The sequence below is a fragment of the Coptis chinensis genome, chromosome 4, assembly GCF_015680905.1.
Source record: "Coptis chinensis isolate HL-2020 chromosome 4, ASM1568090v1, whole genome shotgun sequence".
Classification (NCBI taxonomy): Eukaryota; Viridiplantae; Streptophyta; class Magnoliopsida; order Ranunculales; family Ranunculaceae; genus Coptis; species Coptis chinensis.
The window spans coordinates 55,294,782-55,305,740 of NC_141459.1; the positions used below are offsets into that span (position 1 = coordinate 55,294,782).

General features: G+C 39.9%; 1 pseudogene; it reads right to left on the reverse strand.

The window, feature by feature from the left end:
* Positions 1-4,504: 4,504 nt before the first annotated feature.
* LOC147504066 (protein root UVB sensitive 4-like) lies at positions 4,505-7,989 on the reverse strand (annotated as a pseudogene).
* Between the last annotated feature and the right edge of the window lie 2,970 nt (positions 7,990-10,959).

A 10,959-nucleotide genomic window follows, 5' to 3' on the forward strand; every position in this document is an offset into this window, starting at 1 on the left:
GGGTCAGTTTATGTTTTTATTTTTGGGCATGTCCATATAATTTAAGATGGGTCAGTTGAGTCTTTAAATGTTTAGACTCCTGGACTTTGTTTTGGACCTTGATTGTGAACTATTGACTGTTAATTACGTTACTTGTTAACATTTGTATGGACAAATCTAATGATAGAATATTGTGAAAGCATGTATAAATTGGTTTGTCATTATCAAAGAAAAATTTGACGTTGATATTGTGTATTTATTGACACGTGACGAGATAGAAATTTTAGGAGACATAATATTCCTAAAACGCTATAAAAATGTTATGTGGTATGGGAAAATTGTTGTTTAGTTAAATGATATCATATGTTAGGATATATATTGTTCCGGCCCCCACAAATGTGGCCCAATATAAGCCCAATTCAATACAAGCCCATGCTCAGAGCCCAACTATAAACAAGCCCACGCTCAGAGCCCAACTATAAACAAGCCCACGCTCAGAGCCCATGCTTTCGAGCTTAACTATAAACAAGCCCCGCCGCCGAGCCCAACTATAAACAAGCCCATGCTTTCAGAGCCCATGCTCAGAGCTTAACTATAAACAAGCCCACGCTCAGAGCCCATGCTCAGAGCTTATCTATGAAAAAGCCCATGCTCAAAGCCTACATTTCCGCGGTGGCGGTTCTCCCCCGATTCTCCAACTTCATTCCACGAGTGACAAATGTCCCCCGGTTCTCAACTTCATCCCACGAGCCGACCCGATGTCCGTCGGTTCTCAACTTCAATCCACGAACCGGCAGTTCTCCGCCCGATTCTCAACTTCATCCCACGAGTGACCCGATGTCCCGCCAGTTCTCAACTTCATTCCACGAAGCCGGATGTCCCGCCGGTTCTCAACTTCATCCCACGAAGTGACCGATGTCCCGCCGGTTCTCCAACTTCAATCCACGAACCGACATTTCTCCCCAGTTCTCCAACTTCATCCCACGCTGGCCAGTTCTCCGCCAATTCTCAACTTCATCCCTACGGTGGCGGATGTCCCGCCGGTTCTCAACTTCATCCCACGACGAGCCGACAGTTTTTCCGCCCGACTCTCCAACTTCATCCCATGATTGGGCCGGTTCTCCGCCAGTTCTCAACTTCTTCCCACGATTGGAATATTGGAGAGCGAGGAAGTAACTATCACCAATGCTACCTATAAAATCCAACGTTCGTCATTTTTCCGAACTTCATTTAATCGAGACTTGATCCCAAGCAATATCTTTGGATGCGTAGGCAACTTCAAAACCGAAGTCGGTCTCATCTTTCCCCAATCACCATCTCCTTCACCATCTCCAAAAACATTACTCACAACCCTTGGTGTGTTTTGGCAAATCTTCTTTGAAACATATTTGGAAGCCCGTCGTGGGGATACTCTCAACCACAAAAGTTGCGTCAATAGCTTCACAAAGAACAAACAACTGTGAAGGCTCTCCTCTTGCCGCTCAAGTTCAACATTCAAGTTTTGCGAATGAGAATTCCCTTTCCAAGTCCGATGGTTCTCAGCTATCTGCGATTGAGAGAGTGAGTATTCATATTGCAGATACAACAACTCAAGTCGACTGTTGTCTCCGAAAATTGAAGAAACAGATACATGTATAGCTGTCGGGCGAAGTAACTGCATAATCAAAGCACTTCCTCACACACCAAAAAGAATCATGTGATTAAGGGAAGCAAACAAAACTACAATATGAAGACGCATAGTTTCAAGTGTGATCGTGAGTGAGTTCAAAAACCCTTCTGCTAACTTTACTGTCGAACACTCATGGAGGGGTAGACAACTCATCAAAGATATGAATAAAAGCAATGTTGGTGTAGCCAATCCTAGCCAAAAGGCTATAAGAGATCGGCTCTCTCCTAGAAGAAATTATTTGAATGCACTTACCATGCTTTAGTAGCTCAACCTCTCTGAAAGGTCCCTCTACAAGTCGTGGTCCCAACCCTCAAGCTCATTGTCGACCAATGCATGTTTAGATTACATGTCAGTTGACAATAGTAGTTCTGTAAATGGTGACTCACTTACAGAGGACCACAAAAAAAAATTTGATCCTAACCTTCCATCCATATACTCCAAATGTTCACCCTAGGTGAAGAAATAACCGATCTTCATAATTGGCTCGGTCTTTTTCATTGCCAATTTGCAATATCTAATTTTACGTACCTTAAAAAAAAAAAAAAAAAAAAAAACTTTCCGACCATCAATTCATATTTAGTTCGATCATCAAGATATAACTACGAGAAATTGGTATACAACAAGGACAGTAGTTGACCTCGTCATGGAACTCGCACAGTTGATAGTAGCCCAAACCTTAGGGCTCATCGACGTGGCTGATCTGTTCCATATGATGATGTCGATAGCATTCTATTTGTAGCCTCACTAAAGAATGGATCGGCATATAATAAGGAGTGGTTGACTTGTCATGGAACTCGCACAGTTGATAGTAGCCCAAACCTTAGGGCTTATCAACATGATGATCTGTCCATATGATGGTCAATAACCCTTCTATTTGTTGCCTCACTGAAGAATGGATTGGCATATAACAAGGAGTGGTTGACTTGTCATGGAACTCGCACAGTTGATAGTAGCCCAAACCTTAGGGCTTATCAACATGCTGATATGTCCATATGATGGTCGATAACTCTTCTAGGTGTTGCCTCATTGAAGAATGGATCGACATATAACAAGGAGTGGTTGACTTGTCATGGAACTCGCACAGTCGATAGTAGCCCAAACCTTAGGGCTGATCGACATGTTGATATGTCCATATGATAATGTCGATAACTTTCTATTTGTTGCCTCACTAAAGAAGGGATCGACATATAACAAGGAGTGTTTGACCTCATAATGGAACTCGCACAGTCGATAGTAGCCCAAATCTTAGGGCTCATCGACATGCTGATATGTCCATATGATGATGTCGATAACTTTTTATATTTGTTGTCTCCACGAAGAATGGATCAACCATCACGACAAGAAGCTTTACCAATTGCTGATACTTACAATCAATCTGCCGCCTCAAAGTCATATTGATTCACAAAAAAAAAAAAAAAAAATCTTGCAATAACAAGTATCACTTTGTCATCAAATAAAAGACCTTCCATTCATACATGGGCGTCTTAAATATCTTTTACATTTATAATTCATTTGTCATTCATACATACATGCATACATTTAAATTAGCATTCATAACATTTCATTATATTCATACATTTTAACCATTAAATTAAATCATTATATTATCATTACACTTTGGGGGCGGCGATACCCCAAATTTCATTACGTTATCATTACACTTTGGGGGCGGCAATACTCCAAATTTCATTACGTTATCATTACACTATGGGGGCAGTGACACCCCAAATTTAATTACGTTATCATTACACTATGGGGGCGGCGACACCCCAAATTTTGATATATTATCATTATACTATGGGGGCAGCGACACCCCAAATTTCATTACGTTATCATTACACTATAGGGGCGACGACACCCCAAATTTCATTACATTATCTTGGGGGCGGCTACCCCCCAAATTTCATTACATTATCTTGGGGGCGGCTACCCCCCAAATTTCATTACGTTATCATTACACTATGGGGGCGGCGACACCCCAAATTTCATTATGTTATCATTACACTTGGGGGGCAACACCCCAAATTTTATTGTTATCATTACACTATGGGGGCGGCGACACCCTAAATCTTGTTACGTTATCATTACACTGGGGGCGGCGACACCCCAAATTTCATTACGTTATCATTACACTATAGGGGCGACGACACCCCAAATTTCATTACATAATCTTGGGGGCGGCTACCCCCAAAATTTCATTACGTTATCATTGCACTATGGGGGCGGCGACACCCCAAATTTCATTATGTTATCATTACACTTTGGGGGCGGCAACACCCCAAATTTTATTGTTATCATTACACTATGGGGGCGGCGACACCCTAAATCTCGTTACGTTATCATTACACTGGGGGCGGCGACACCCCAAATTTTGATATATTATCATTACACTATGGGGGCGGCGACACCCCAAATTTCATTACGTTATCATTACACTATAGGGCAATTGACACCCCAAATTTCATTACATTATCTTGGGGGCGGCTACCCCCCAAATTTCATTACGTTATCATTGCACTATGGGGGCGGCGACACCCCAAATTTCATTATGTTATCATTACACTTTGGGGGCGGCAACACCCCAAATTTTATTGTTATCATTACACTATGGGGGCAGCGACACCCTAAATCTCGTTACGTTATCATTACACTGGGGGCGGCGACACCCCAAATTTTGATATATTATCATTACACTATGGGGGCGGTGACACCCTAAATCTCGTTACGTTATCATTACACTGGGGGCGGCGACACCCTAAATTTTGAACTTGATCAGTCAAATTGTTTACCACCCCAAATTAAACTCCCAAATTGATCAGTCAAGGGCAAGCAATTACCTTTTTGATCAGTCCAAATTTAATGCACCCAAAATTTCGTCCCAAATTGATCAGTCAAGGGCAAGCAATTATCCTTTTGAACTTGACGATCTCTATTATTTGCCAATCCAATTATTTGCCGCTCAATCACTATTGTCTAATACCCAATTTCCAAATATTTTGATAAACCAAATAACTTATTTGCCGACCAACTGTATAGCAATTGAATAAACTGATCTAGCTAATCACTCCTTGCCGATCTATGTTTTGCCGCCCATGTGAAGTTCTTTTTTTATTTTGCCAATCCTATTAGTGAAAGCAAGCCTGATATCTAATTAGCTCATTAGTAACCCACTAATATTTTGCAGACCCTATTCATACAATAAAAGAACAAGAAATTTGGAAGGACAAGAAGCCCAACAAAAAACATTTCGAGCTACAAAATAGAAGGGGTAGAATATCATTGTATTGCCCTTCATAGATTTTCGATCCCTTTATTCAAAAAAAAAAAAAAAAAAAAACCGTTGACACTATAGAATTCCTTCCAACAAAATAGCATTTGCCGACCCTATTCAACACTAAAATAACAAGAAAATCTATTCTGGCCTTTGAGTTACCGCTGGAAAGAATTGCTGCTCGATTATATTGCCGATCAATTTGAACTGCTCAACTTTGAATTTTGAGCCGATCAGTTTTATTTCGAAAAAGGAAGTTGCCGATCAAAATTCATGTATCCAGTATGATCTGAAGCCTATCCTAAATACCAGATCCGTATAAGGCGCTGAAACTTTGTTAAGAGTTTGCAGTTGTACATGCATGAGTCCTTGATAGATCCCAAAAAAATCAATTGCAGAGAAAACTGGGTATATAACTAGAGGCAGCCCTGCTTGCAATCTTTGGTTATTCTTGCAAAGGATATTCAAGAATGTAGCAAGGACTAGACCAAGGCTATCGAAACACACTGATTGAGTCTGTGATTTCGCAGAAAGTGCACCAAGATTATCTTTCTCTGCAAAGCTTCGATGAACAGCAGAACCAGTTGCAAGGTGATAAGTACCCAAAATTGTGTTTTAAACCCCGCAGAGACATTACATTTGGGTCAATTATGTGTTTAATAAATGTAAATTAATTGTATTTTCATGTTTTCACAGGTTTCAACGGTCGGCGATAAAATACATGAACCTGCGTTTTAGCATGAAATCTGACCGAATAAAGCTTGGACTTGAAATCTTGATGTATCGACTCATTTAAAGCTCCAAAAAGCAAAGCTCATGGACTCAGAAAACCATGAAACAAGTTGAAGAATCCAAACTTGAGTTCTTGAACTAGCCAAAGGAGTCATGTTCGGGTCAAGACTTGGTCAAACCGACTTTTAACAAATTCGAAAATCGGTAGAAAGTTCAAATGGTGACATCTTTCGTCTCCTAACTCCGATTGAAGCATATGACTGTCAAAATGATCAAGAAAGCAGAAAACTCTACACAACGGTATATTGCTTTTACAAAATGGACATATGGTTTGAAATCAGAGATAAAGCCAAGCACGCCACTATTCATCGAAGGCGGCGTAGATATTTTAGATTTTTATTATTTAACTTTTTGTAAAGTCAAAAGATGAATAGTTCGAATAGTGTCAAATAATGTTGAATAGTGTCAAATAGTGATTACTATTCCTTAAAGTCAAAAAGTTGAATAGTGATCAAATCTCGGTCGTTGGATCAGATTTACGAGATTCGATCACGAATAATCCCATTCAACTATAAATAGAAGGGTCTAGTTTTAGTTTTTCTCATGGAATGGTTAGCATTCCATCGATAGAGTAGAGTAGTTTACTGCTTTCCTAGTGTAATGAAGAATTTAATTTCCAGGTTTTTAATTAAAATATTTTTTAATTCAGTTTTATTTTCTGTTAATTAGAATAAAACTTTAGTTATGTTGATCTGTGATCTAAACTCGCCGAAAGTGAGAATTATATCCGTTTGGGGAGTTAATAAAACTCATGTGAGGAAAAACAATTGTTGTTGGTTTGGTAGGTTATTAGGAAGAACAACTAGCTCTACATCCTATCCCAAAATGATAGTTGGTGTAGTGTCTAGTTAGGAATCAAAGCAATGAGCTTAGAGATATAAGTCATTGCTTAGTTCCACTTGCTAGCATGTGTGAGCTCTTAAGTGAGCCATACATGCTAGGGATCAAGTTTTCTTCCATATTAGACTTGTCTATGAGTTCTAGGAAGAATAAAATGAACTTATCAAACAACAAAACTTATTAAAATCATTGAGATGAAATATTTTGCAATTTTATTGAAATGTGAACGAAATGACAAACCCGACCGCTGTTTTACAGTTAGATCACAAGGTAGCATGCTAGACTTACTTGCTTCGCAATGTTGGCCACAGTTGCAAGTAGTGAGAAGTAATGCGGAAAAAATGGAGTCAGCAACTCGATACCAATGCTCAAACTGAACACTATGGAAGTCGAAAACCTGACCCTCTTCAAATTGGTGTCAAACGCCGAAGCCAAAGTAGCAGTATATATGCATCAACTAAGATGTCCAAGTCCATCCTTCAACACCCAATTCAAAGCAGCAGCCGATGGAAGCGAACGTTCGTAACCAACTCCCATAGCTCGAAACATTGCCTGAGTAGCAAGAACTTGGAGAGCAGAGCTAAAAAACAGACTCACAAACTTCCACTTAACATACTCAATATAATTCTCTTTCACTCCACTTGGTATAAAAATGTGAGTTTTACACTAACTTTCTACTATTGCCGCCAGTTCATATGGAACATGATTCCAAAAAATATCGAAATCCAACAATTATCCCTGCCCCAATTTGTTTCCAGAACAATTTGCCGATTGTATCATTCTATCTTCTTGCAGACCGAATTTTTTTTTTGGGTCAATCAATTTGTATATTTGCCGATCAAACTCAACAAATAATCAAGTTGCCGCTCCAACACTTAACTGATTATCCTAAACAAGTGTACTTCAATCATTCCCATAAGCTTTGAACTGCGGATCCTTTTTGCCGATCACTATCTCTTTTTGCCGATCACTTTTGCCAATCCCATTGAGCTGCCGATCCCTTCGATTGAATTTCCGCTGTTACGGCCGATCCCTTCAAATTGAAATGCCGCTAGATCTCTTTGAGCTGTTGCTTCTTCGATACTATTGCCGCTTAAAAGAAGTGCCGATCAAGTTGATGGGTAGAAATCTTTTGGTTTTTGCCGATCCTGAGAGGTGACCGACGAGGAACTCTTCTCAGACTTGCCGCTGAAAAAGTTTGAACCATCCGCGATTTTTTTGAATTGCCGCTGGTTTAAAAACAATCTACTCAGAATTGATGTGAAATGATCATGAATTGCCGCTCGAGTTTAGATTGCCGCTCGAGTTTAGATTGCCGCAGAAGTTTGAATTACCGCTGGACTTGATCATGAATTGCCGCTCGAGTTTAGATTGCCGCAGAAGTCTGAATTACCGCTGGACTTGATCATACCAGCACTAATGCACCGGATCCCATCATTTTTTACCAATTTACTAACCTATCAAGTACCATAAATATTAATACTTCTTTGCCACACAGGCCTTGCCCATGTAACAAAGAGAGGGCGATGTTCCGGCCCCCACAAATGTGGCCCAATATAAGCCCAATTCAATACAAGCCCATGCTCAGAGCCCAACTATAAACAAGCCCACGCTCAGAGCCCAACTATAAACAAGCCCACGCTCAGAGCCCATGCTCAGAGCTTAACTATAAACAAGCCCACGCTCAGAGCCCAACTATAAACAAGCCCATGCTCAGAGCCCATGCTCAGAGCTTAACTATAAACAAGCCCACGCTCAGAGCCCATGCTCAGAGCTTATCTATGAAAAAGCCCATGCTCAAAGCCTACATTTCACGAGCTGACAGTTCTCCCGCCAGTTCTCCAACTTCATTCCACGAGCTGACAGATGTCCCGCCAGTTCTCCAACTTCATCCCACGAGCTGACCGATGTCCCGCCAGTTCTCCAACTTCAATCCACGAACTGACGGTTCTCCGCGAGTTCTCAACTTCATCCCACGGTGACCGATGTCCCGCCAGTTCTCAACTTCATTCCACGAGCTGACAGATGTCCCGCCAGTTCTCCAACTTCATCCCACGAGCTGACCGATGTCCCGCCAGTTCTCCAACTTCAATCCACGAACTGACATTTCTCCCGCCAGTTCTCCAACTTCATCCCACGAGCTGACAGTTCTCCCGCCAGTTCTCCAACTTCATCCTACGAGCTGACAGATGTCCCGCCAGTTCTCCAACTTCATCCCACGAGCTGACAGTTTTCCCGCCAGCTCTCCAACTTCATCCCATGATTGGACAGTTCTCCCGCCAGTTCTCCAACTTCTTCCCACGATTGGAATATTGGAGAACGAGGAAGTAACTATCACCAATGCTACCTATAAAATCCAACGTTAGGTCATTTTTCCGAACTTCATTAATCGAGACTTGATCCCAAGCAATATCTTTGGGTACGTAGGCAACTTCAAAACCGAAGTCCAGTCTCATCTTTCCCCAATCACCATCTCCTTCACTATCTCCAAAAAACATTACTCACAACCCTCAACTGGTGTGTTTTGGCAAATCTTGCTGAAACATATATTAAATGCAATATTTTTGAGAAATAAATGTAAATGCTCCATCATTATATTTGTTAGATGCTACTATGAGGTAGTATAATATTTGTGGATATTTCCCATGGAATTGTGGCTTAGTGCAATAATTTATTTGGCACGTGAAAGAATGAAAGTCGTTATGAGATGTATTGAGATATTTCTAAATATTGTGGCTTAGTGCAATAATGTATTTTGGCATACACTTGATAGAGTGAAATGGTTATGAGATATAAACGTATGATACCTGAATAAATTACGTAACGAAAATCTTGGAACCTAGCTACCACAACTCATGTGATTGGCCCATGTGAAGGGCGTATATGATTTGATTGGCCCTTCTGGAGTTTCAGTGAATTTGAATGACCCTTCTGGCATAACCGAATAGTGGCTTGATTATTCTGTTTGCAAAATTAGAACGCAACGCACGATATTTTATGCTGAATAGTGGCAGTACCCACGTAATGACGTTCGTGTGGGGGTTACCTAGTATGCGATATCCCGGTTAGGATAATTACGCATGGAGTGGTTCATTACGTGAGAGGAGGTATGTGGATATACATGTTCGGCTTTGGGGAGCGATTGTGGTAGTCAGGGAAACTAGGTAAAACATAGAGACGATGTGATTCTAGGGACACTTGAAGAAACTCTAAACAATAATGGTGATGATATATCAAAGTGTACGTTAAATCTATAATAAATAATTTATTGTAATTTATGTTGCGTTCATAATGGTTTGCAGAAGGGTGGGTTGCATTCATTATTGATGTAGTTGTGACCCATTTTGTGATTAGGCTTACACCCGTGTAAGTATAGAGTAAGTTTTAGTTTTGTTCTTTTATTATTAGATGTAATTAATCTAGTACGGTTTGAAGCTAAGGCGCCTCGGTAGAGGAACTAAATGCTTTGTTATTATTGAATTGGAAGCTAAGGCGCCTCGGTGGAGGAACTAACTGCCTTATTAATTGTGTATGTATATGTATAAGTATATTTTGTATTTTAGGGCTACTTATACTAGCATTGTTTATAATGCTGACCCAATTTGCATGTTTGCTTATCGGGTGTGTTCATAAATGAACCCAGTTGATAAGTCTTGACATGATTAGTGTTGACAAAGGTTGGTTGTTGCTTGTGATTTGCGCTAGCATCTCATTTCAGGATATGTTTTGTTTTCCCTTGAGGTGCAATAGATTTTTAATTAAGACAATATTTTTTTGTATTTCAGTTGTAATTATAATTAAAGAGTTGTTGAAAGGAAATTTGTAACTTAATCATATTTGTGAATTTTTGTAATGAAGAAGACTTTTGTTTATTTAAAATTTTTATTAGTTTCAAATTATTGGAATAGTTAAACGGATAATGGGTTTTTGGAAGTTGAGAGTGCATCACACCTCGAAAATCAAAGAGTCGGGAACAAATATTGTTTTTCTGATTTTGTCAAAATTTGGGGTGTGACACCCCATTTCTATACTGTCTACTGGCAATAATGCACCTCTCATACAAACCAGCGGTAAGACCCAGTACTGTTACGTGCACTGTGGCTAAAGTTGGAAGAAAGATGTACCTAGCTAGCTACCTTCTGATTTCTGAAACACAAGCAGATGATATGGCTTTTCAGCCATCTTAAGTTGCAAAATTAGACACCCTACAATCAAAGGATTGTGTATCAGATGTAGACAGTGCAAAAATATTCATGGCTAGTTAATTATAGTATTTGAACACACTTTCTAGTTGTATTTGACTTTTCGTCGTCACTAATTAAAATGTCCATTTATCATCCACAAACATTAACCTAAACATTTTAAACAAGAATAAGATGAACACTGTACAATTCATATATCAAACTTG